We start from the raw sequence: 27,847 nt of genomic DNA on the forward strand, positions 1-27,847 counted from the left end.
CTGCTGAACTCTGTACTGTGCGTTACACCACTGACCACTACTGCGTTACTAGGAGTCAGTGGCAGAACTACCAGGGTCACAGCGGTCGTGTACCGCACTGACGAGGTATCCCTCCGCTACTGGTGTGCTATAATTTTCCTCAACCCCAAAATTTTTCTACCGCGTTACTTCCAGGTGTGCATGAAGAAAGGGGGTCGTGAACACAGGTGATTCGAATGACACGGCCCCACCGTAAGTGACACGGTCGAGAAAATGTATGGGGTCGAGAAAAATTAAAGAACACTGATTTTGACACTGTCTGGCTCCTCCCACTATCCTCCCAACAGCTCACAGCCTAGAAGTCCGGTGGCCCAAAGTGGGTGAGAGTGCCTAAGTAGCGGACAGGAAGCAGAGTTAGGCCAGAACCATGTAGGGAGCACAGTGGGAGGAGAGCACCATCCCCTAGCCAGTCGTCCCTTTGATGGACTTACTAGGAGTCCTCACATCTCGCGACCATTCAAACTACCGTTACATGGATTGCCAAAGTGGGAGACAGGGGCGGGGGAAGAGGCAGAGTGGGAGGGGGGCCAAGTCGCTGCATCATGGGCCTCTGTGTTGTACTTGCCCCCTGGGCTAAAAGTTGCCAGTCAGCCCCTGCTCAGGACTGTCATCCACACTAAAGTAAACAGGCATCTGGTGACCTGCATTTTATGTGTGCTTCATGACATGACAAAATCATAAATTAATCTTTTTATATAAGCCCTTAATGTATTAACCAGCAATGCTGTATAAAACGGAGGTGTGAAAGTTCACACCTGGACACAGATTGCAATTGTGAGCGTCCATGCAGTCATTACATATCATTATTATACACTCTGCTGGCCTGGGTAACTTAGCTATGCTTTATGCAACTATGGGACAAGGACACTCTGGGGGGGAAGGGGGGTTGAACCCCCCTAACCCTCCCTTATCTACGCCCCTGCCTGGTAGGACTTAGTTAGTTAAGATTTCCTGGGATTCGATTGTGCTGTCAGCTTCAGACAAGTACTTGGGAATAAAGAGTCACACCAAACTGTGTATTCACTCTATATTCAAAGGTTTATTGTTAAAACAAGGAATATACACTGAGTGGCCAGATTATGACCACCCCATCAGTACTTCGTTGGGCCACCTTTTGCCTTCATTACTGCGGCGATTCTTCTTGGCATTGACTCCACGATATGTTGAAAGGTGATGTGAGGAATCTGACGCCATGCCTGATAAATAGCACTGTCCAGTTTTGTGAGATTTGATGGTTGTGGAACCAGCTGCCTGCTCAACTTCGTCCCACAAATGTTCAATTGGATTGAGATCTGGTGATTGTGGGGGCCACCTAAGCAAGGTAAAGTCTCCCTCATGTTCTTGAAACCACTCCTGCACAATAGGAGCACCATGGCATGGCGCATTGTCTTGTTGGAAGAAGCCATCTCCATTGGGATACGCCATCAACATGATAGGATGAACTTGATCAGCAACGATACTTTGGTATGTTGTGCTATTCAGACGTTGTTCCACACGAATTAAAGGGCCCAAATCATGCCAGGAAAACATGCCCCAAACCATAACACTGCCCCCACCAGCTTGAAGGGTTGTACTCATGCATGTGGGGTGCATGCTTTCATGCTGTTCCTGCCAAATTCTCACTCTGCCATCTGCATGATGCAACTGGAAACGTGATTCATCGGACCACATGACTTTTTTCCAATGCTCGACTGTCCAATCCTTGTGTTCCTGTGCGAATTGGAGACGTTTTATCTTGTTAACTGCAGACAGTAAAGGTGTTCGAACAGGCCTTTGCCTTCCATATCCCATACGATGCAGTGTACTGTGAACAGTGTGTTCAGATATCATTTGAGAGGATCCCTGATTAAGATCTGCAGTAATTTGATGCACTGTTGCCCTTCTGTTGTCTTGTGCCAGTCTTGCCACTCTCCGTTCTGCCCTAACATTGACTAGTCGCTGACGGCCACAATTTGCACGTTCAGTCCCAGATTTTCGGCTGACAGTCCATTCTTTAAACACTTTAAACAACAGCTGCTCTTGAACATTTAACAAATTCTGCTGTTTTGCTGATACTCGCTCCATGGCTCCGAGCGGCAACAATCATCCCACGTTCAAAGGCTGTTAAATCGCGTTGTTTACCCATATCTTCAGAAAAAAATCACTTCTACTGTCGTGGTAGACAAACTGCTTCCCTATTTATGATGGTCTGGCCCTCTAGCAACTTCAGCGCAAAATTATAGCTAATTTGCTTACAAACGTCAGGTGGTCATAATAATCTGGCCACTCAGTGTATATACAGTATAAAACTTAAAAAGGGATGGCAGAGCATAAACCAATAAAAATAATGCACGTGTATATAAACTAACGTGCTAATATGGGTCATAGAACGGTAATACTGGTGGTTACAGAAAAAGAGATAAATAGACACAGTTTAAATGATATAAGAATGCAGCTGTGAACAAGTGAAAGCGGTTTAAGGCTGGTTTATTCAGAATCTTCTAAAAAGCACAGTTTCACTTGCTCAAAATATTAATTACCGTATTTTGCGGTCCATAAGACGCACCGGACCATAGGACGCAGGGAGGTCCGGCGCGCCTTATGGAGCACTCGACAGACCGTAGCTTCTGTCACAGCTTCTATGACAGAAGCTGTGACAGAAGCTGCAGTTAGTTACCGCTGAGACAGGTGGTGCTGTGATTACAGCGCCACGGTCTCAGTGATCACACAGAGCAGACAAAGAAAGTCCGTTCTTCGTCTGCTCTATTGTGATCTCGATCGTCGCCGCTGCTCGGTTTTAATACGAGTGATCTCATTAGATCACTTGTATTAAACGAGCAGTGGCTCCTACTACTGGTGTCGATCGCGGCCGCCGCTGCTCGGTTTTAATACGAGTGATCTCATTAGATCACTCGTATTAAATGAGCAGTGGCTCCTACTACTCGCCCGGCGCCCGAAAATGCATGTCTCGGGCGTCGTGATTCACTCCATAACACGCAGGCACATTTTCCCCCTCCTTTTGGTTCGGAAAAAAGTGCGTCTTAAGAAGCGAAAAATACGGTATATACAAACCAAAAATAAGGGAATTAAGATTAATTCTCCTATCAACCTCTAGTTAGGCAGAGCCCACTGTCAATCAACCAGTCGGGTGAATCTCAACAGTACTGTAGCGATCCGTCCTGGCTGCGGCGCTCTGAGCTTATAGCGGGCAATAGTCTGCTATATACTGGGTTTTGGGTCATGGGAGCACATTACTATATGTCCTCCCGTGACCTATAGGAAAAAAGGTTACCCCATAGTTCTCTTTTAAACATTGTACAAGACTTAAAAAGGTAAAGATGGAATTGAAGTTTTGCTTTCTAAGGTACATGACCTTAAAAGTTTTTAAAAGAAAAAAAAAATGCTTTAGCAAAGTCAAGATGCACCACGTCTACTGCTATTCCTCTGTTTAAATTAATACTGATGCCTTCATCAGTGGCGGACCTAAGGAACAAAGGGCCCTGGTGCAAGATTTTTTTTTGCCCCCCCTCCCAAAAAAACCCCACAAACACAGCACTCTCCTCCCGCAGTCACTTTCTCTCCTCCCCGCTGGGACACAGAGCAGCGCCCAGTGGGGAGGAAAGAAAGCACAGATGCGCTGCTGTATCAGCAGAAAAATGGCACTTTTGGCATTTAGCCAAAAGTGCCATGTCCGCCCGATATCTTTTGGTGGCCGAGTCGTTTTTGCGCGCTGGGGCACTGGGCGCGTATTTACGTGTGGGAGTTAAACATTTTGGGGGGTTTTTTTTTCCACTTTTTCTATCACAAAAAATAGCGCAAGCAGCATTGCAGTGGAACAGAACGCAGGCAATATTTTGCCACGCATCCGATCGCACTACGGGAGGGGCGGTGGCTCCAGTGCCTTTGACTTCAATGCACCACAACGCCCCCTCCCACCCCTGAACGCAGCGGAATTTGTGAGTGATTGCGGAGCGTTCCAGCAGCTACTGCTCTGGAAAGCACCATAATTTGTGTGAACAAGCCCTAAGGGCCCAGTCCCACCATAAGGAGTGTGTGCCAGTGCGTTCAGCCTCTGGAATGCAACCTGGCGGGTCACTTTGTTTTGGGGCAGGAGGGGGCGTGGTGGTGCATTGAACTCAATGGTACTGAAGCCTCGCCCCCAGCCTGCTGTGCGATCGCGGCACCGGAATGCGTAACACATTAGTGCCTGCGTTTTCCAGTCCAGTGCGATCTGCAAAAATGCTGCATGCACTATTTTGTGCAGATTTACTGGACCAGAACGCAGGCACTAATGTGTCACATTAGTTTGGGTGCCGGCGATCGCACTGGGGGCAGGGGGCTCGGCTGTGGTGCCATTGAGTTCAATGCACCACCACACCCCCTCCTGCCCCAAAACAAAGTGAGCCGGCCGGGTTGGTGACGGATCATATACGTGATCTAAGGGCCCCAGGGCACAGTGACACGGCCGCTTCTAAACAGACATCTGGGTACAATTTACAGTTTTTATAGAAAGTATTTCCCCCCCCCCCTCCCTCCGGCAGTTTCAGTGATCCTTTTTTTTGTTTGTTTTTTCATCATGCATTTTTCTTCATGCATTTTTCTATTTTAAAAGCACCCCTCGTTATAAAATAGTAAAATGCATGTGGGAAAAAAAAATAATTCTTTTTTTCAGATACTGTTGTCATTGGTCACATCTGCTGCTAAAAATTTTCCATGTAAAAAATCCAGCTGCCCAATACCAGTGAGCAGATCCTTCTTAAAGAAGAACTATGGGGTCAGGGCTTTTCCCAATAATTCTCCTAAGGGTAACGGGAGAACACAAACTAGCGTCCTCCCGTCACCCTAAGCTCAGTATAGAGCTACAGCCGCAGCCGGGACAGATCTCAACAATACTGTGTGGATCCACCCAGCTGCTTGAGTGACAGCTGGCTCTGCCTATCTAGAGGCAGAGCCAGCTGTACCTGCCCCCACCCCCGTCCGATCCACCAGTCAGCGCTGGAGGATCAGAGCGGGGGGAATCCCTGCAGGGAGCCGTGACTGACAGTCACGGCTCTCTGCAGGGGGATGATCGAGAAGTGAGCGAGCGCCGTTATGTGTTCACTCACTTTCCGATTTATAGAGCCGACGTGTGACAGTTTCATTGTCACAGGTCAGCTCAAATTATGAGGCTGAGTGATTTTTCACTCACCTCATAGTTCTCCTTTATTGCCAGACTGCTGTCACATATAACCCATGCCATGTCACCCATACTGTGTGATAGAAAAACAGGATTTATTGCGTTCTTTACTACTGAACTGTGCGTTCCTTACATCTGACCTCTGTGCGCTCCTTACATCTGACCTCTGCACTCTCTGCGTACCTTACTTCTGACCTCTGCACTCTGTGCGTTTCACATCTGACCTATGTGCGTTACTTATTACTGACCTCTGCACTCGGTGCATTCCTTACATCTGACATCTGTCTTTCAGACATAAGTGGAACAGGGAAAACTGTTTCTCCCCAGGCATCCCCAGCGCAGTCACCTATGTTGCCAGGGTATTTTGTGATGTTTCCTGGCCGGACACCCGGTAATCACTCAGGTGATTGATTGTTGAATGACATCCAGTTTCTTATTGATTGTAGCTTTAAGGCAGTCCACATGAGACTCAAGATCAGACAATCTGGTGATATCTTGTAGGAGCTGGCACAGGTCTCTCGTCATTGTGGCCTCCATGTGACTAGAGACTCTGGAGTCATTTGCGAAATTTAATACAGGACTTTCTATATGTACAGATTCTATGAGATGTACCAGCACACGTATATGGTTTTTTTGTTATTCACATTTTTTTCAATGTTTATTTTGGCTTATAGTGTCTAGACCATTGGTGCCCATTAGGTAGATCGTGATCTACCAGTAGCTCTCAAAGCTGATGCTGGTAGATCACGAAGGGTGTGAATGGTGGCCCCTTTATTATATTTTGGTATATTTATTTAGCTGTGCACACATGATTACCTATTAGCCTGAGTCTGCTGAGCCAAGCTCACTGACACCTTACTGATGGTTGAAGTGCTATGTATTACATCAAAGAATATTAGTTTACACAGCCTATTGCACTACACTGTTTGCAAAATACAGCAAGGTGAGCCAGGAGAGAGAGTGGGATGAGACAGACAGGAGAGAGAGGAAAGACAGCCTGGGGAGGGAGATCGAGGAGAGACAGCCAGGGGAGAGAGCAAGGAGAGCCAGCCAGGAAAGAGAGAGAAATGTAGCGTTACTAGGTATTCGTACCAACCGTAGCGGGTACGAAAAGCAGTCTTCCATTCATCACCTGGACGGATCCGAATTAAGTTATATGCAACCTTGAGATCAAGCTTTGCATAAATGGGGCTGTTTGTAGACATTCTGGGAGTTAAGGTATGAGTGGAAGCGGGTACCTATTCTTTGTTGTAATTTTATTCAGGGCTCTGTAATCTATTATAGGTCTGAGGCTATTGTCTTTGTTGCGCACAAAGAACATACCAGCTCCAGCTGGTAAAGCTGATGGTCGGATCAAACCTTTCTTTAGGTTTTCATCAAGATAGTCCTTCAGATGTTTTAACCCTGGTTGGGATAGAGCAGGGGTCTCAAACCTCCGGCCCTCCAGCTGTGGTGAAACTACAAATCCCATGAGGCATCTCTCTTCGGGAGTCTTGTCTGTGGCTGTGAGAATCTTGCAATGTCTCATGGGATTTGTAGTTCCACCACAGCTAGAGGGCCGGAGGTTTGAGACCCCTGGGATAGAGGGTATATGCGACCAAAAGAAACAGTGCTCCCGGGAATTAAATCAATGGTGCAGTCTTATGGCCGATGGGGTGGAAGCGTATCAGCCATCTTCCTGCAGAACACATCTGAGAAATCTTGATATTGTGGAGGTATCTGTACTGATGTGACTTGAAATAAGCTGCATGTACGATAACATGTCTGACAGCAGTAAGGAGACTGCAATTCTAGGGTACTTTTGACCCAATGGAAAGTGCGTTGATGGGGCGCCCACAATTTTTTGTCTCGAGATCTACTTTTCAAATGACTAGCTCAATGAGATCTACCAACGAAAAAACACCTGCATTCAGGGGCGGGAGAGGGCGTGGCAGTGCATTGAAGTCAACCGGCCCTCTCTTCTCTCTCTCTCTCTCTCTCTCCTCGCCCTCTCTCATCTTTCTCCCTAGTTTCTATCTGCTGTCTCTTCTCTCACTTTCTCTGCTGTCTCTCTCCTGTCTGTCTTTTCTTACCTCCACTGCAGCAGCTTCCAACGTCTCCTCTCTCATTCCCGTCTGCGTCGTCTGACACATTCAGCCGCGCGAGCACCGCGGGAGGACAGGACACAGGTCAGTGAGCCGATCGCGATCTTCCAGTGTTCGCTTTGCGATCTACTGGTAGATCGCAATCTACCTAATGGGCACCCTTGTGTTAGAAGGTACCACTTATCCCCTCATAATATAATCTGACCACCAAATTTTACAATATCTCAAGACTAATAAATCATTATCTGCAAGACAAGTCAGATGGAGTTTTTTTTCTTGACCGCTTTGATTTCATTATCACCTATAGACCAGGCTCAAAAAATACCAAGGCAGATTCACTATCAAGAATTAATAAGCCAATAAACTTACCACCCGCACCAACCTCATTCATTCCTTTGGAAAAAATCATATCTGCAACTGTTACCTTAAAACAACAACTCAAGGAGGCCATAAATTCTAAAACCTCCACTCTACCCTCAGACCTATACCCCGATGAAGAGGGATTTCTGTATAAGGATACTAAGCTATACATACCTCCTACCATGCAAGTTTAATTCTTAAAATTACTCCATGATGCACCTCTGGCAGACCACCCTAGTATCAAAAAAACTCAGGACTTGATGAAACTTTATTTCTGGTGGCCCAACATGTCAAAGACTATTCAAGATTATGTAACTACATGTGCATCCTCCAAACATGATAAAGGACGACCGTATGGTCTATTAACCAATTTACCAATACCCAATAACCCTTTGGAGGTTGTCTCTTTGGACTTCATTGTTGATCTTCCTCCATCAAAGAATCACAAAACCATATTAGTTGTTGTCGAGCTTCTAACAAAAATGGCGCATTTTGTGGCTCTCAAAAAACTACCAAATTCCTTAGAAACTGCAGACGCCTTTCTCTCATTATTAAGTTACATGGAGTCCCAAAACAATTTCTCTCAGACAGAGGCTCACAGTTAATATCAAAATTCTGGAAAGCCTTATTCTGCAAGTTACAAATTGACCACAGACTCTCGAGGGCTTACCATCCTCACACGAATGGACAAACTGAGAGAGTCAACCAATGTCTTGAACAATTAATTTGGTGTTAATGCACATACCTCCAAGACGATTGGACAGACTTACTACCCTTGGCAGAATTCTCTTATAATAACTCCATTAGTTCCTCTACCAACCAGACTCCTTTCTTTTCTAATTATGGATTTCATCCAAACCCTATTCCACCAAACATAATCCACACAAACAACCCAGCAACAGAAAGCGTTACAACAAACAAATGAACATCTCAAATCTAACTTTTAAAAAGCCCAAGCAAAACAAAAACGTTATTATGATCTCAGAAGAAGAAGTCCTCCTCAGTATCGTATATGTGATCTTGTAGGTATATCCACAAAAAAATCTAAATCTTAAATCACCCTCTAGAAAATTCAGCAAGCTGTTTATTGGTCCCTTCCTCATACGGGATATCATAAATAAGTAATCAGTACGGCTTAATCTACCCTCTGAATTAAAAATCCATCCAAGTTTTCATGTCTCCTTACTGAAAGCTCATCACAAAAACACCTTCTCCAACCGGTTACCATCTCTGTTTCCTCCAATACAAGTACTGTCATCCCCGCTCACGCCCTCTTCCTCCATAAGAGACAGCGTGTTACACTGGCCTGACGTTCTAACGATGTGGATGACGAGTCAGTGTAATGCTAATCTCATTGCCACATACTGAACCAGCTCTTTCTGCATGTTGTGCCATCCGGAAGCCAAACCTGGACAACCTCTCCCTCTCCACACTGCTGTGTACATAGAAGTTCTGTCCTTGGGTGCTCTGACCCTATCAGCTCCCTTCTATAACCACAAGTACCCTAAGCAAATACAGAGACTGCCTCTTTGCTACTATTATTATCGCAATACCCCACTTCATTGCTGTGCTAGCTGTGATTACTCAAACCATTGCTGCTGCTAGCTGTGATTACTCAAACCATTGCTGTTGCTAGCTGTGATTACTTAGAGATATATTATCTGTATCACCTAGACTCTTTAAACCCCAGTACCCTTAGCCCCGCCTGTTGTGGAGGCTTAAACCATTGGCAGATGTTATTAAAGAGGGTTCCACCATTACTCCTTATTCAGAGGCGTAACTGATACCTGCAGCCTGCTCAGCCCGGCCGGGACTCCTACACGCAGCACGCCACGCCTCCGAATGACTCATCGCCCTGAAGTCTCAGAGAGATCACTCTACTCTCTCTGAGACAGTTCCTTGCCGCCGAGGCCGCAAGGAACTGTGCCGGTTTGAGTGCGTGCGGACGGCAATGCATCCCTGCCGCACAGCTGCCCGAGGCCGAACGCCAGGGCCCGGTCGCAATTGCGACCGCTGCGACCCTAGTAGTTCCGCCAGTGTCCTTATTACAAAGTGAGACCGTGAACCCTCATCCTGAGCCAACATCCTCTCAGGCTTACTAGCTTCGCAGCTGAGATCCTAAAAAATCTCACTCTCAGGACTTGTGCATTACAAGTACAAGGATGAGAAGAATTCAAAATAGACAACATTTCAGACTCCCGGAAGTTTCGGACTAAATTACAGTATTTGATCAGATGGAAAAATTATGGACCCCGAGAAGATTCTTCGAATGTACATGCACCAAAGTTGGTTAAGACACTTCAGGTATCCGCATCGGCCTTCAGAACTTAGGACCCCCAGAGTGGGTTGCTTGCAGAGGGGGTACTGTAACAAGAAAAGGGGATTAACTCGTCACAGAATGACGGGTTAGTAGTGGTCAATTTAAGGATCCGGACAAGTCAGTTGATTACATGAAAAAATTAATTTTATTGAAAAAGGACATACAAGATAACACATCTGACTAACAATCCTACCATAAAGTATATCCTGCGCCCTTTATACTTATTTGTTGATTTCATTAGCATTCGCCAACTACCATTGCCCCTTGATATTCCATGCCCCCCCCCCAAAAAACCTCACCATCCCCTACCGAATCTGTGGCACTGGACGCATCCGCCCCCTAGCGCCCTCTCAACACCCGCATACCGTAGACCCAGAGAAGCGGAGAGAGATGTCGTCCCTAGGAGCCCCCCCTCTGATCAATATCGCCTCCTGATGCTATTGTTGATGTTACTGTTTCTTCTAAAGAATAGCTGAGTTTGTAGGTTTATACTTCCCATTTACATGAGGTTTTACAATATGCAATCTGTTTACCGGCGGTGGCGCGGCCCACCCTGGGGCCCACCCGAAAACCCCTCCGCCACACCTGGTAATAGCCAGTGGCATTATTATTACTACCAGAGACCTGCACTCAGACCTGGTACACTCTATTACCCAATCATGGATACATTATAAGTGAACACCTTGACCGTAGGAGGGGGGTGCGGCCCGAGGGGCGGATGATGCGGCCGCCGCCAAGAGTTTTTGAGTCCACAATAGACTCTGATGTTATACCATGTTAATGATATTTTGCTAAAATCCACGGCCGAAACAACGACTGGAGCATAAAACCCCCAACTTCCCCGAAAACCGACAGCTGGCCGATCTCTATGTCTTCTTTTGGGAAAAAGTATACGCAGCCATCCACAAAATAACCGGGGCCACATTCCCCTTCACCGTTACGGCCGCTCTCTTGCGTTGGGTACCAGATCCCCCCAAAGGAGCATATAAAACACTCCATAGACATCTCATCAATGCTGCATGCACTATCATCCCTCGCCACTGGAAGACAGACCACACACCCACTGTAAGAGAGTGGCTGTCACAAGTAGGCCATGTACAGTATATGAGATGGAGGAACTGCAAGCCACTAGACAAGACACCATAGATGCCTTCAGATCTAAATGGATCTGCTGGTCTTACTTCATTGGCACTGCTGCTTTTACTGCCTTACACTGAAGCGCTTCGCAGGAAGGGAAAGGAGGCGGCCCCATCCCCCATTGTCACGCAGACCCCCCCCTTAAACAATACCCTAACATGTACCGTCCCACTCTCTCACCCATGACCTATCCCTCTTTCCCTCTCCCTCCTCTTAAGCTCCCATCCTAACCCATCCCATCACAGTTGTACTGGATGACCCATATTTCCAGTGCTCCAGAACCCCTCCAAGGTCGGTAACAACACACCGCTGACACGTCGCAGCTGGGATGACAGAGCAACAAATACCAGGTGCAAAGGAAGCACCTATAACGCGACACACATGATCCCACGAATTTTGCCTACTGACTCCAAGAAAAGGCCGTAAAGATGGCTCTCGGTTTTGCACCCATTACTACAACGGCCACAGTCTGCCGACTGTATTCCCCCCCCCCCCACTTTCTTCATACCTTCTTCCCCATAAACAGGATTGAGGATTGAAGGCTTACACTTATGGTTATTTTGATACCTGTTGTAATCCCAGACATGGGCTCACAGTATTGCTGTGTTTGTCAGGTTGTTTGTATTGTTTGTTTGTATGTATGACTACATTCCTTTGTACCCTTTATAAAACTCAATAAAACTTATTTGAAACAAAAAAAAAATGTGGATCGATCCTCATTCACTTCTATCATTAATTTCACTGTAAGGGGTAAATAGCCGATGTAATTCCAACGTGGCTACTTATCCCTCCGTGAAATAGCCCATGTATATATCGACTAACATAGGCTATCTAGATGAAGAATATCCCAGGGTATGGGCAATCAAAAGGAAAGATTTTCTTGTAATTTCATTCTGTGAATTAAAGAAGAGGTTCAAAGTGGATTTGAGATGGTAACCTAGGCTTCGTACACTTGGAATGAAATTATGTAATGTACTCAGACGGTGATACTTGTTGATAAGGTTGATCCTATGTGGCCATCTTCTAGTTTGATGGAATATATTCTCGGATGTTTTCAGTTCTTTTCCCTCTATCAATTTGTTTTTCTTTAAAGATTCCTTTGATTAGATGTTTAGCTGTGGGGTTAAGTTTTCCTTGATTTGGTGTTGGCTTGAATTTGGCCGTGTGTGCAATTAACCCCTTCCTCCTTCTTAGCCTTGGGATGTCGTAGTGGGAACACCGAGATATAATCGAATTATCTGCTCAGACCGGGGGGGAGTGTTTTCCCATGGACAGACTATTACTGGACTATCTTCAATGTCACGCCTGACTTTAACCTTCTCTCTCTCAATGGTATTGAATTTTGAGTGTAGAGGGTATAAGACTTCACTTCAGAGTGGTATTCAGACACCGTCCTTAACGGACATAGATAAAGGATTTTTTGTCACTCACGTTTACTGAAGTTTTCTTATAGTGCGGGCGGTTTGAAGACTTTTTCCTTCCTTTGGAGTCCAGTGATCCGTTTACATGTATAGATGCCTTGTTATTTCCTCCAGGGGATGGTTGTTAGTGGCTAATCACCGATAGTGGATTTAAGGGATTTTTCCACTTAAGGGATCTTTGGATCATCTCCTGGATATTCTAGGTGTAGTCTGTCCGCTGCTGAGAACTAGTGTGTTGGTGGTTATGGCCAAGCTCTCTCTTTCCACCACAGCATAGTTTTTCTCCGCTGCTGTCAGCTTCCTACTAAGAAAAACCACGGGGTGCTCCTCCCCATTGACCTCTTGAGGCAGCACGGCCCCTAAACCCTCACTCGATGCATCCGTCTGTACAATGAACTCCCTCATGAAATCCGGGACTGCCAGCACCGGGTGCTGACACAATGCATTTTTAAGTTTCATGAAGGCTTCCTCAGCACTGGCATTCCACAGAATCATCACTGACTTCCTACCTCTTGTCAGGTCAGACAGCAATGGAGGCAAAATTGGGGACAAACCGCCGGTAATACCCCACTATGCCCAGAAAAGCACAAACTTGTTTTTTCGTGAGGGGGCGTGGCCAGTCCTGAATGGCTTCTACTTTAAGTTGTGGCTTTACCAGACCCCTGCCTACCACATATCCCAGGTACCCAGCTTCCTCCATCCCTACCGCACACTTCTCAGGGTTAAGAGTAAACCCTGCTTTCCTCAGTGTCCAACACCACCTGGACCCGGGGAAGATGGGACTCCCAATCCGTACTGAAGACGACAATGTCATCCAGGTAGACTGAGGTATACCTCAGGTGGGGGTGGAGTATCCTATCCATGGCGGCTTGTTGGAAGGTGGCCGGGGCTCAGTGCAACCCAAAGGCATGCGCTTATATTGGAAATTACCCTCTGGAGTGGAAAAAGCTGTCTTTTCCCTGGCTTCCTTAGTCAAGGGCATCTGCCAGTACCCCTTTGTAAGGTCCAAAGTGGTGATATAACGGGCCGGACCCAACTTCTGTATAAATTCATCCACCCTTGGCATGGGATACGCGTCAAATTTTGACACCTCGTTGAGCTTGCAGAATCGTAGCGTGCCGTTGGGCTTCGGTACCAACACGATGGGGCTCGACCATTCACTCTGTGACTCTTCAATGACACCAAGCTGAAGCATTTTCCGAACCTCTTCAGAAACAGCCTTTCTATGGGCTTCTGGGATGCGGTACGGCTTTACCCGAACCTTTACATTCGGTTCCGTCACAATACTACTGTATGTTTAATCACGGATGTGTGTCCCGGCAGTCCTGAAAACATGCCTTTGTTTCTTTGCAGAAATTCCCTGACTTCTTGGGTTTGGGGTTTGGACAGGGTGGCAGCAATGTGTACCGCGTCAACACCATCAGACTCTACACTCACCCCAACCATGGCGGATACCTCCTCCCGGTCTCTCCAGGGTTTTAACAAGTTTTACGTGGTAGATCTAGTATGGTTTTCTTTTCCCTGGCTGATGCACTTGGTAGTTTACCTCCCCTACCTTTTCAACCACCTCATATGGTCCCTGCCACTTGGCTAGGAACGAGCTTTCCACTGTGGGTATTAGTACTGCTACCCTGTCCCCAAACTGAAATTGTCACAGTTTGGCCGACCGGCTGTACACCCTTCCCTGGGCCTCCTGCGCCTTCTGCAGATGCTCTTTTACTAAAGGCATCACTTTAGAAATCCTCTCTCTCATCTGAGAGATATGTACAATCAGCGTTTTATGTGGAAATGACTCACTTTCCCATGTCTCCTTTACTAAGTCCTGTAATCCTCGGGGCCTTCGACCATACACCAGCTCAAAAGGTGAGAACCCCGTGGATGCCTGAGGAACCTCCCGAATGGCAAACAGGTGCGCGGGAAGCAAATGATCCCAGTCTCGCCCATCTCTCTGCACAACCCTTTTAAGCATCATTTTCAGAGTTTTGTTAAACCTTTCTACCAGACCATCCGTCTGGGGTGATAAACAGACGTTCGCAACTGCTTGATTTGGAAAAATTTGCACACGTCTGCCATCACCCGGGACATAAACGGGGTCCCCTGGTCCGTCAAAATTGCCCTTGGCAGGCCAGTTCTTGAAAACATAAAAACAATTCCTGTGCAATGGCCTTTGATGTCGTTTATTTTTTAAAGGAACCTCCTCTGGATACCTTGTGGCATAATTGAGGACCACCAGCATATATATCGATGTCCCCGGGCGGACTTCTCGAAGGGACCCACTATATCCATTGCGATGCGCTCAAAGGGCACCCCGAATTTCCAACACTTGGTAGAACAGATCGTTATTGACAGCAAAGTAAGGACATCTTTTCACTGCATCAGGTGCACCCCATTGACAACAGTTACCTGTTCTCGAGCGTTTACCAATGTGGTGTCACCCATTTGAGCCATGCCAAATGCACCACTGGACACATCTAAGTCAGGGTGTGCTGGACAAGAAGGTCCCTCCCCCTCATCCACCCCAAGTGTAATATCTACTAGGGGCAATTCCTCTTCATCCTCTCCAACCATAACTGGCACAGGAGAGGCTTCCCCCTCCTCAGGGGTCAACTCAGGTTGAGGAGCTAGGACACTAGCATAATTTACACCATTCTCATAGTGATCACATATGAGCAAATCATCATTAACATTGTCAACAATCACAATTAGTGGGGGTGACCCTGAATTGTTCCCCAGTTCGATGGGCAGTTCAGTTTGTGCCATGCCCCACAATTCAGCAAACAAGGGGCAGTCCCGTCCCACAATCACATCATGTATCAGATTACTCACCACCCTGACCTCTTGGGTAACTGAACTATTCCTGGCAGAGATGGTGACAGGGATCAATGGGGACTCCAGGGTATCCCCATGGATATAGACAACCCGGAGGCTTTTTAGTATTGGACCGAGCCTTCCGACCACCTGGGCATGCACCAGTGTGACCACACAGTACATTCAAACTGACCCCCCTCTAGGTCAAGATAGGTAGTGCATGTTTTGAGGGCGTAGAAGGACACTCTTCGAGCAGATCCGCACTCCATAGGCTCCTCCTGTAGGGGACACTGCGCCCGGGTATGGCCCTGGGCTCGACACCTCAAACACTATATCCCCAGCATTTCGGGTAGCGACAGGCCTCTGCTGAACTGAGGCAGACGACTTTGGGATGCTGGTTCCCGGGTCCAGGGACACTTCCCTCCGAGGAACTGAAGCTGGCCTCACTGCCTGTGGCAAGACTGGTCCTCGACAACTGGCTGGTCTGAGCAGGTCCTCCACCACGGTGTATCTTTTCACCATCTCGACTACCAGCTCTGCAGTCTTGGGGTTCCCATGGCTGACCCAGCGCTGTAGATCCTTTGGTAGAGACCTCAGGTAACGGTCCATCACGACCCTTTCGACTATTTGATCTCCGGTCAGGTTCCCTGGCTGCAACCACTTCCTAACCAGCTGCCCTAAGTCGTGCATCTATGACCGGGGTGGCTGGTCAGGGCGGTACTTCCAGCAGTGTACTCGTTGAGCCAGGACCGCGACAGTTACCCCAAGGTGAGCCAGAACCTCAGCCTTCAGCCGATCATAACTCTGCCTCTTCGAGTGGCAGGTCAAAATATGCCTTTTGGGGGTCTCCTGTTAGAAACGGGGCAATGAGACTGGCCCATTGGTCTCTCTCTCAGCAGTCCTCTCAAACATGGTGAGGAATGCTTCCACATCATCACTGGGAGAAAGTTTTTGCAGGAAATGACTGGTCTTTATGGATACATGGTTACCAGGGGCGACCACTGCTTGATCACGCCCATGTGCAAGTTGTGCATGGCCTCCTGTAGGGCAGTTACCTGCATCTGTGTGGCTACCTTCTGTGCTGTAAGTTGTGCAGCCAGCAAACGGGTATTTTCTTGCTGGGCTGCGACAGCCTGTGCCAGGGCTTGTTGCTGCTGAGCCATTGCCTCTTCATGGCGGGTCTGGGCCTGCATATTAACCAACACCAGCTGCTTAACCAGCTCCTCCATAGCTGTGGACTTTAGTGCAGCCTTAAGGTGCCCATACACGTACAATAATCGTATGCGATCGGTTTTTCGTACGATAATCACGCAGTGTATGGGCAGTGTGCGACCACGAATACTGTACGATCGTACGACGTTCGACTACCCAGCATGTTCGAAAACCTGTGAGTAATCGTACGATAATCGTTCAATGGGTGGAGTAATCGTTCGGCAACAATCGCATCGTTCGTACAAGCGGAAGGATAATTACGGCAGCTGGCTCTACTCGCAGCATCCACACCTCTGTTCTGGTACCCTCATGGACCACTCGCTCAACCATTGCTGGGGCTACATGTTGAGTACAGATGCAATAACCAATTTTCACACCAAAATCCATATCTCCTCATGTAGCTGACACACATGCGGACCAGTCCCCATGTGCACCACACATGAGGATGCTGAAAGTAACCCCGAAATAATTTCCATTAACCCAATCCAATGCCAAACATGCAAAATGACCAACATGTCCATTCTCCTTTGGGACACAGTTGGATAAACGTCAAATTGTCAAGTACGCCCTACACATGTGTATGCTGTATGTCCCTGTCCATTGCACAGCTGCGACATGCATCAGGCAAAGCACGCATTCCCCCAAATAAACATCCCTGACAAACGCATGCACAGCATCAGTCAAGCAGGAAGACTGTAAAGTGGTCATGCCTGAAATGAGGACACTGACACAAGGCATACATTAAGAAAATATTTATATATTAAAAGCTCTAAATTGAAATCCAAGCCAAACAAGGGGGGCTTGTAAACAGGGGCAGGGCAGGGCAGTGCAAATGCCAACGTGGAACATCTGTCAAAACGGGGAGGTGAGGTGTCCTACAGCTTCATGACTTCGTCACGCACCTTCTGGAGAGCCCGCCTCAACTCCACCATGTGCTCCATAACATCCTCCAGGACGGCACAACAGCGGCTAACAGCAGCGCAAACTCCACCCACTTGTGGCCGTCCCTGTTCTGGAGCTGCAACATGACCTGTAATGTGATCATCAAATACAACACGCAATTACAATATGTTACCCAAATCACTGGGCATGTCATTTGTCAAAAACAGGACATACTAGATGGGAAAGTGGAGGATGGTCCTGCAACGCTCTCACTGCCCTCTGACGCAGCTTCCTCAAGTACCACTATCATGGAAAAAAGGCAATGGAAAGCTTAAAGGAGAACTATGGGGTCAGGGCTTTTCCTCATAGTTCTCCTTAGGGTAACGGGAGGACACAAACTAGCGTCCTCCCGTTACCCTAAGATCAGTATCGCGGTATACTGAGGAGCCGGAGCGGATCCCGACATCGATGTCTGTTCGCTCAGTCTCCCTTAACTTCAGGTCACACCAACGTTTGCGTAACTGGTCTTTGGACCTGGTAACCTTGCACTTGGCCTGCAAGCTCTGAACCACTTAATCTAGGACCCAGTCCTTCCTTATGTTCCTCTGCTCATATGTCCTGAGCTTGCAGTCATAACCCTGACGCTCCATGATGTCCACCAACTCCACCATTTCCTGTAAGTACATACAGGATGCCCTCTTGGGCCTGCTATCCTTCCCCTTTGCAGCACTGGTTCCCCTTTGCAGCACTGGTCTTTGGCTGTGACCTTGATTGTCCCTCCATTTTGTCAGTGTGGGTCAGTGGGTCCGTATGAAGCGGTAATTGCACGCACCTGTATAAAAGGGCGTGGCCACCGGGTATCCGCAAGTACGATCGGGCACTCGTATTTCCGGCATCGAGGGACGCCATACCTTTCCGGACAAACGGTCGCTTGTTGGCGACTCCATAGTCGGCGTTGGCAACTCCATATAGTATTCCATAACAAATCGTGGCCAATGCATGACAGGAGGGTATGTGAAGCAGACCATAGCACATTAAGTGACTCTGGCATTAGACAATATAACTAGACCTGGAGGTGACATGTTTCATATGTGGGGCACAGATCAACACTATTCCCATTGCCACTGCCTACCATGTGCTTCACATGCATTTGCCACAAGCTATGTTTGGAAAGGAGCAGGATGTGGCTGACAAATGGGCCTACTGCAGTGTGTCACACATGGGCAACATTGGAATGAGCACCATGTTAATAACACTAGCATGAAGGACAGGGCCTGGTTGAGGCAGGTGTATGTTATGTTTTTACAATGTGCCTGGCACATGTGTGTTTTTCTCATACTGCACCATAAGTATGTGTTTCACTATTGATTATCTGTCACTGCCCATTACCACATGTCCAAGGTGGATTTAAACCATTGGGGTACACATAGTCCTACAATGTATAGGTGTGTGATTTGTTGTTTGCATGGCCAGGTTGAGGATTGGACACCCACGAATCATTCTGTCTCTCCCTTCCACAGGCATTATGACAGAGCGTTTCACTCATCCCGAATTCCTGACCCAATTAATTGATCTATATCGCGAACTGCCATGTCTGTGGAGAGTGCGGAGCAATGATTATTGTAATCGCTCCAAGCGAACGGAGGCTTATCTGAAACTTGCTGAACTATGTAAGACCATCTCGCCATGTGCAGACATGAATTACGTGAAACTGAAGATAGCAAACCTACGGACCGTCTATAGGAAAGAGCAGAAGAAAGTTAGCTCATCCCACAAGTCGGGTGCGGCTGCTGATGATGTGTACCAGCCCAGACTCCGGTATTATGAGTTTATGCGGTTCCTGGATGATGATGAGGAACCACGGCCATCTATCAGCAGCCTGCAAACACCACCTACTCACGAAGAGAGTGCTGCGTCCGATAGCGAAGAACCGTCCACGGATATTGTGGAGAACACGCAGGTAATGCATGATGTATTGACCATGTGTGCTTACAAGTAATAATTGTTGTGTTACCCCCATTATGTATGTAGTACACACGAATTGGAAGAGAAAAATCATAATGTTTATTGAACATAACCAATAATGCATAACATATGTTTTACAGCATTATAATACATGCATTAAAGTTACACTTGACTTTCTAGCCAGTCATTGGTAACACAGGTGGCAACTACATGCGTCCCTGCCATTCCACTGCACCAGGACCATTGAAATATTCTTGGTATTTTTGCCTGTTCTGCCGTGCGGCCGTAGTTGGCAAACGTCCATGCATGGGAGCCAAACCATGAAGGGCATCCACATCATGCCTCCACTCCCCTGGCTGTATGATGCCACTCACAACATCCTCCTGGTCTAGGATGTGTGTGGGCATGTAGGAGTTGCCCTGACGCTGAAGATAATTGTGAACGGTGTAATGCTCTGGACTACAAATTCCAGAGACGTAAAGCTTATCTCAAGGATGAGCCCAGCTGTAAGCTTGGCAAAACTTTAATTTCTATTTGTTGTCTGTTCTTGCAGTAAACTTCAAGGAAACTGACCCAGTAGCATTAAAAGTACTTTACTTGGCGAAAATGCTGCGTGTACAAACTTGGTTACAGGAAAAGCAAACAAATACATAAACAAGACAGGCTGCTACAAACATTCACATGCACCCACTACACTATCTTCTAGTACATGTATGATTTCTAGGAGGGGGAAACACTGAAAATGTACTTAGCTCAGGCTGCAGGCTCCACAAATTCCGCGATTAGCAGGACTTCTCAGCCTAGGAAAAAATGGCTTCTCGTTGCAGTCTCTGCTAAATCCTTTGTATGTCCTGGTCTTGAAGCAAGTCCTCTCATCTTGTGAAGCGCCCTCGTACTGTCCCCCTCCTGTGAAGCCCTGGTCTTGTGAAGTGCCGTGCTCCCTTTCAGCTACTCTCTTTTTTTGAGAGAAACTGGCCATACACTTTGAAAGCGCCGCCCCTTTCACCTTTAGGAAAATGCAATACCATGCATTTCCTACCTCTAGGTGGCAGCGTTGCACCATAAATTGCCATCAGTATTTAAGTCTTGACCAGGCTAGGTGTGACTGTTTACGATCACCATCCCATTGTGATACGAATCAATACAGGACAAGCTACACCATTGTGAGAAAACAGTTTGGTTTGTTTAGGTGGCGCCTTCCATTGTATGAACCCAGCTTTCTATCAACAAACAAACAAAACCTCTGTCTCTATTGCAAATCTATGTGTGTCTGAAAAAGTCCACTAAGATATATCGCAACATATTCCGCCCTGGACTATTTCAGACACCACACAGGGAAAGAAAATGAGTGTACCCTAACCACTAATGACACTCATACCAAACATTCATTCACAATGGATACAACAACCCCCCAAGTTCCTCTACTAAAGAGGTGTTTCAGTCTTTTGGCAAAGTTCATGAGAGAAGGTCCAGTCTTGTAGGCTTATTCTCCTCAGTTCCCGTGGTCTTCCTCTTCTCTTCATCCTGAAGCCACTTTCTCCATGGATCAAACGGAGACAGCCTATGGAGTGGGAAACAGAGTGGGTTATCTGTTCCTTCCAACAACACAAAAACAGTAGACCCCGGCCCTTCCGCTACAATCTCTCCTTTAACTGGCTTCTTGCCTCTCTCTCTAACTAATACTTTGCCACCTGTTTGTACCCATTTGTGATCCTCCCAAAGAACATCAATAGGGAGAAGAGGAAATATACTGATATTTCCCAGTGTCACATTACAATTTATCTTGGAAAGTTTGACGTTATAGAGCTTCACTTTCCACTCTGACTGAGAAGTGTCAACTAACCAGTCAGAGTCCCAATCACCATCCTGAAGCTCATCTGCCAATGCAAATATAACTTCAAACCTTCCTGCCAGATCTCCCCTTATTCCTAGATAGGCCTCAGCTTCAGATGTATCAGACATTGTTTCAATTTGATGGGAAGCAGTGATCTGGTAAGTATTAGGACCCGTTCTTTTAGGAACATCATGTAAATACTGAATTCTGCACTCCAGCTGTGAAACCTGTGCTCCAGCCCCCACTATCCTCTCATACGGTGTTACATATCTATATGTAATAGATATACAGCTTTGAGAAGGTCTGAACTATGGCAATTACACATTCCTTCTAAATACCTTAGTGAAGTAATTGGGACTAGGACACAGTGGTTATTCACATATAATTTCACTGATAAAAACTCTGCATATCCAACCTAATTCATAGTACTTAAAACACAAGCCCACAATATTAATAATACATACTGATATATTTCAATTAGTAAAACCAAACAATATATAATGAATATAGGTTAAATATTGTAAAAGTACATAATTAAAAAAAAAAATATGTGAAATTATTCAATTAGGTAAGCATACAATATTAATAACTTAATAGAAATTATTGCTAATATAATTTCTTGCATTTAATAGTACTTATTCATAAGGCAACTTTTAAATGAGTCCCTTTTTCAAGTAATGAGAGGAAAAAAATGAAACATTCAAGTCTCTCTCATTGTTTTAGGTTGAGACATGAAGGTCATCAATCTCATTTTAACACAGTCTGGCACCATGGCCAGTCCTAATCATGTGTTGGTTGTCTGGGCCCCACAATTTACTACCTGGGAATGTATATGGTAAGGCCCTTAAAATTTGCTGTAAGAGTCTTTGTCCAAGAATAATGAACTTGCATTCACCTCATGACAGACAGACAAAGATGGCTTCCAGGATGCCCATATAAAAATATGGAAAATAATATGTATAGGCCTTATAATTTGATTCCTTTTAGCCCCAATAGTTCTGACATAACCAACCCCTCAGTGTCTGCAACCCCCCTCTGCCAATCCCTGCACTGGCTTCCACTCGCCCAAAGGATAAAATTATAAATATTAACAACCACTTACAAAGCTATGCACAACTCTGCCCCCCGATATATCTCAAACCTTGTCTCAAAATATCACCCTTACTGTCCCCTCCGCACTTCCAAAGACCTCCTGCTTTCCAGCTCCATCGTCAACTCCTCCAATGCTCGCCTCCAGGACTTCTCTAGAGTCTCTCCCATCCTCTGGAACTCTATTCCCCCACATGTCCATCTATCTCCCACTCTGACTGCCTTTAGGCGATCCCTAAAGACTCATCTCTTTATGGAAGCCTATCCCACCTCAACCTAACTGCTGAACCATCACATTCTCAAACAATTCATCCCCACACAGCTACCTCCTCATGTATCACTTGCCCCTCCCTTTTAGATTGTAAGCCCTCACGGGCAGGGCCCTCCTTACCGTCTTGTCTTGAATTGTATTGTAATTGTAATGTCTTCTTTATATTGTAAAGCGCTGCAGAAACTGTTGGCACTATATAAATCCTGTATAATAATAATAAATGTGACATAGGCAGCAGATGGCCAACGACCATTGTAAACCAGAAGAGTGAGAGAAAGGGATGCCTAAGGCCCCTTTCAAACAGCAGGTCGGTTTTTCAGGCGGACCCAATCAGATGCCCAATGCAAGTCTATGGGCAGCCTTGTGTAAATAGCAAGCGTCTGTTTACACCTGGTTACCCCCACCCAGGTCCGGAGAATCAGACGGATCAGAGATCTATTTTGCTGGATTGGGGTAATCTGATGTAAATAGACACATGTCCATTTACATCAGATTCCCCATAGACCGACATGGGGTCCGGTTTCCGATTTTTCCTCCATCACAAGGTGGAAGTAAAAACTGTATGGACACGGATGTCACAGCGGTGATATCTGCTCTGTACTGCTGTGATCCGTGCACAGATTCTCTCTTGATGTGTGAAAGGGGCCCCAGGAGGTAGAAAGAAGAGGAAAGAGGGTGAAAGAAAGTTGAAAAAGGGAGATAAAAAGAAAGAAGATAAACCAGAATGAAGGAGGTAGGGGAAGGGACACCTCTAGACACAAGTCTCCACCCCTCAGTATAAGAAAAAGTACAATCCTGCACCTCCATTCTATTCGGTAGCATCCCCAGGTATAAACAGCTCAGTTCAAAAAGGTCTATGAGGACGAGTGTACTAACTAAACAGTCGGACAGTGGCTTATTAAATGCAGGTGGGCATTTTAAAACGTCCTTTCCCTGCTTCCACTCGTGCGCGCTACTCCAACTGTAATTTAAACAACCAGGTGATGGCTGTTTACATACAAGCATCCGGGCGGCTATAGAGCCGCCCGATCACTTGTTCGCTGTCTACATGTGTACACCGGGATCGGCACGGTGGCTCTGTGAACAGAGATCAGAAGGAGATTAGCACACGATTTCCCGCTTATCTCCTCTCCAGTCTCTGAATGCGGAAGTGATGTCTCTGGGTGACATCAGGGGTTTTAAATACCCCTGATGTCTCCATAAAAATGACCTGTCACTGTAATTTGCTATTGCATAGGGGAATTCTTAGCTAAAGTTAAGTGTAAAAATTTTTTTTTTTTTTAAATTACCCCTTCCGCTTTCGGTACGGGAAAACCCCTTGATCTCCACCACCATCCGAATAGCCTGTGTGGTGTTCAGAGACTTCACATTAGCTCCTGTTCCTTCTCCACTGACACCGGTTATGGCTGACCCCGCCTTTGCCCCGGGTGCGGAAAACGTGCGGTTCTCTAGGCTGGTGACGGCTGACAAGTACAGACTACTTGATTTCCGAGCATACTCACGGGCTAACGGGCCAGGCTTTACAATCTCTTACTGACCCCCCTCTTGACCCTAGGAGTGCCATGCCACTCAGACACTTTCTTAGGGCCACTCCGAACCCCCTGGCTCTAGACAGACCCCTCACATACTGTGAAAGAATGTGTAGGGGAACTCTGCCCTCACGACATGCCATCTCCATCATATACAAATTGCTCAGTACACCCACCTCAGTCACCTACCCATCATTCTTGCAGAGTTGGGAACGAGAACTGGGACTCGTCTTTACAGAACAGATTCGTACCATCGTTACCATGTCCTTCAAGTCCTCAATCACTAGCAAAGTTCAGGAGATGGGATATAAGATACTATCTCGATGGTATAGGGTCCCGTGGCTCCTGCATAAAATTAGATCTGACATTCCTGACCGGTGTTGTAGGTGTGGTTCAGACTCAGGTACAATGTTGCACACTTTCTGGTCCTGCCCGAATTTGAGACCCTTCTGGGACCAGGTGTTGTCTGTCATCCAGGACCTGACCATGACGGATCTCAGAAACAATGCGGCGGCTTGTCGTTTACACATGTCCGCAGCTCCACTCTCAACTTACCGGCACTCACTCACATGCCACCTGTTAGATGCGGCCAGGGCTTCTATCCCCTTGCTATGGTAACAAACATGTCCCCATACCATTTTGTTATGGCTCTCCAAGGTACGTGAGGTATACGTCCTGAAAGACTTGACGGCAACCCTCAGAAACACGGAAGGCCAGTTCTTGACAACCTGGGGACCCTGGATTTACTTTCAACACTCTGATTTGCAGACCTCACCCAGAGACCGCGCCTGCCTTTCTGGAACACACTCTGTAGAGTTGCCATCTCGGATATGACTCCTCACCCCTCGGATACCAAGTGGGGTGAAACCTCCCTCGCCCGGGACGCAGGGTGGCGCTTCAAGTGCCTACTTGTCCTTTGCCCTCTTCCTTGAGCTCAAGGTCTATATCTTTCTGCTGCTAGCTCTTTCTTTCTCTTGCATTCCTCTGTTTCTACCTTATGCACTATCTCCAGAGACAAAGTTGGGTTATTCAATGAGATGTTATGAAAAAGAAGTTGGACCATCCTGATTTCTCTATATTTGTAATTCTACGTTTAAAACCCCCCCCAACAAATCCTTATTTTTTTTTCTATGCCTACGTGATGCGGATATGTGATGCTTTAGAACAGCTATTTGTTTGTTTCTATGCTGTCATGCTTCTGTTCGTTGACTATAGTAGAATCTGATGTATAGAGCTTTCTCTAAGTGCGATATTGTGGAACTTTCTGTAACCAGCGTACCAATGCTCATGACTGTATCATCTGTGATGTAAACGTTGTCAGACAATAAAAGAATTACAAAAAAAATAAAAATTAAAGTCACATAAGAAAATGTAATTCACATGATGAAAAAAAATGTTTAAAGTCGCCACATGCATACAAACATGCGTCGGTGCGCCTAAATCCAAAGCCGGCGATTGCACCCTTTGTGCCGAACATGTTGGGGCGTGAGCAACAATTCTAGGCAGCTCAATCGCTGATAACCCTAACCTGATGAGTGGTAAAAGATTTTAAAGCGTCTCCTATGGTCAATTTTGGGTATGGTAATATTTTGTGATTTTGCGAGTGCACGCAATTTTAAGGCTTGACATGTTTGGTGTCTATTTACACAAATGTGACCCCATCTTTTATATTTTACCCAAAAATTGGGTAATAATAAATGTTTCAGAACATAACGTAGTGAAAAGGTTTTTTTTTCTCAACATTGTCAGTACTTTTTTTATATATAGTAAAATATAAAACCCCAGTGGTTTTTAAATACCAGCAAAAGAAAGCTCTATCTGTCCCCCCAAAAAAGATATAACAATAATTTCAATGCAGCATTGCATGACTGAATAAATTTCACTTAAAAGAACCACAGAGCTGAATACTAAAAAAAGGCCTGGACAGGAAGGGGGTTTTAACACGGCAAAAACAGGAAAAAATACGAACTGTCTTACAGATGAAGGCAGTTCAAGGGTTAACCAACGGCGGGGACAAACCACAATGTCAATTTTTAAAGAAAATTTACTTTATTTCTAATCAAGAACAAACATAAAAGATTGCTGAACACATAGCTGACAGTTTACTGTCAAATAATTAAAAACGATGTCTAGTCAAACTGACTTTGATCAGTAATTGGTTGGATATACGTGCCCTTGATTGGCTGTACATGTATCCCTTATGGTTGTAATGTCTATTGGTCGTTTAGGGTTTTGATACTTAAGTGTATAGAGATATTTCTATTTAGTAACGATAACTAAACACATCCACATATTCTTAAGCTGAATGCAGTTTGGTAGTTCTCTTGATTCTTTATTGATCCTGCATGTTGCAACTTTTGAAAACAGTTTCACAGGTATGTCTTAGATCGACAGTAAGTGGATCTGTGATGGTTTTCGGCAACTTTCGGATTTCTATTGGAAGATACTTTCAATTTGAACGGGAAAGCTATTGGAATTGTGTCTTTGTGATTAGCGGGATCTTTCTTTTGGATATACAATCCAAATGCGGGGTTGCTGGATTCTATCAAAGAGAAGCCATTATATGCCGGCTAGAATTTCTTTTGTTGTGTTAATAAGTGCATATTTTGTTGCGCTTGTTTCTTTCTTTTTTTTTCAAATTCTTTATTTATAGACCAAAAGGGTGGGGTACAATGCATGGAAGCTCACGCGAAGGCCACATGGTCTCGCAAAATAACACATTTGTCCCCGCCCTTAATGCAATTTTTAGGTGAATTAACGTAAAACCAACATTAACGTCAGGGTGAGCGGTCGGGCCCAGCCCCACATTATGGGCGGCCAAGCCCCCACGATCACCCCCAGACAGCACATAAAAGACTAACAGAGACAAACACTGAAACATAGAGCGAAAGTAGAACAAAACTTAGGGAGAAGGGGAAGTAGAATATGAAACCAAGTCCCGCACCCCGGCGGCCCCCGGTCGACTCAACCCTCCATAATGGGTGGCCCAGACTGGCAGAACCTCAATCTCCGGCGTCCACCCCACACATCGCTGCGAAGGCTGCCGACCCCGTGAACATTACCCAAGCGCCCCAGGTAGCCACATATTTGGACTGTGACTCCCGTAGACCAGCTGTCAAATCCTCCATCAGTCTAATCTCCTCCACCCGCCGCACCCACATGCCCACCGAAGGAGGGCGGGTTTGTCGCCATAAGACTGGTATGCAGGCTCTGGCCGCGTTCCGCAGGTGGATCAACAGCGAGCATTTATAGGCTTTTCGGATGCGTTTCTGTGTGGGTGGAAAATTTAAGGAGTACGTCTGACGAACGTCTGCGGGGATAGCCACCCCCAGGTATTTGATATGTGCAGATGCACATCGAAACGGGAAGGCCGCCTGAAGGGCACGTACCCTGGCATTGGGAAGAGAGATATTCAGCGCCTCAGATTTACTCAAGTTCAACTTAAAGTTTGCTAGGCGGCCGTACACCTCCAGCTCCCGCATAACGTTGGGCAACGTTATCTCAGGGCGTGAGACATAGAGCAACAAGTCATCCGCGTATGCCGCGACTTTGTGATGCCCAGATGGCACCTCCAGGCCCCGAATGTCCGGCGAGGCCTGTATCCTCCTGAGGAGCGGCTCCAGAGTGAGGATAAATATAAGAGGCGACAACGGGCATCCCTGGCGCATACCATTCGTGATGGAGAACGGTCCGAGAGGATCCCATTAACCCTGACCATTGCAGTGGGCTCAGTGTATAGAG

Source organism: Nanorana parkeri, unplaced genomic scaffold (genome assembly GCF_000935625.1).
Source record: "Nanorana parkeri isolate BGI_ZX_2015 unplaced genomic scaffold, ASM93562v1 scaffold2441, whole genome shotgun sequence".
Classification (NCBI taxonomy): domain Eukaryota; kingdom Metazoa; phylum Chordata; class Amphibia; order Anura; family Dicroglossidae; genus Nanorana; species Nanorana parkeri.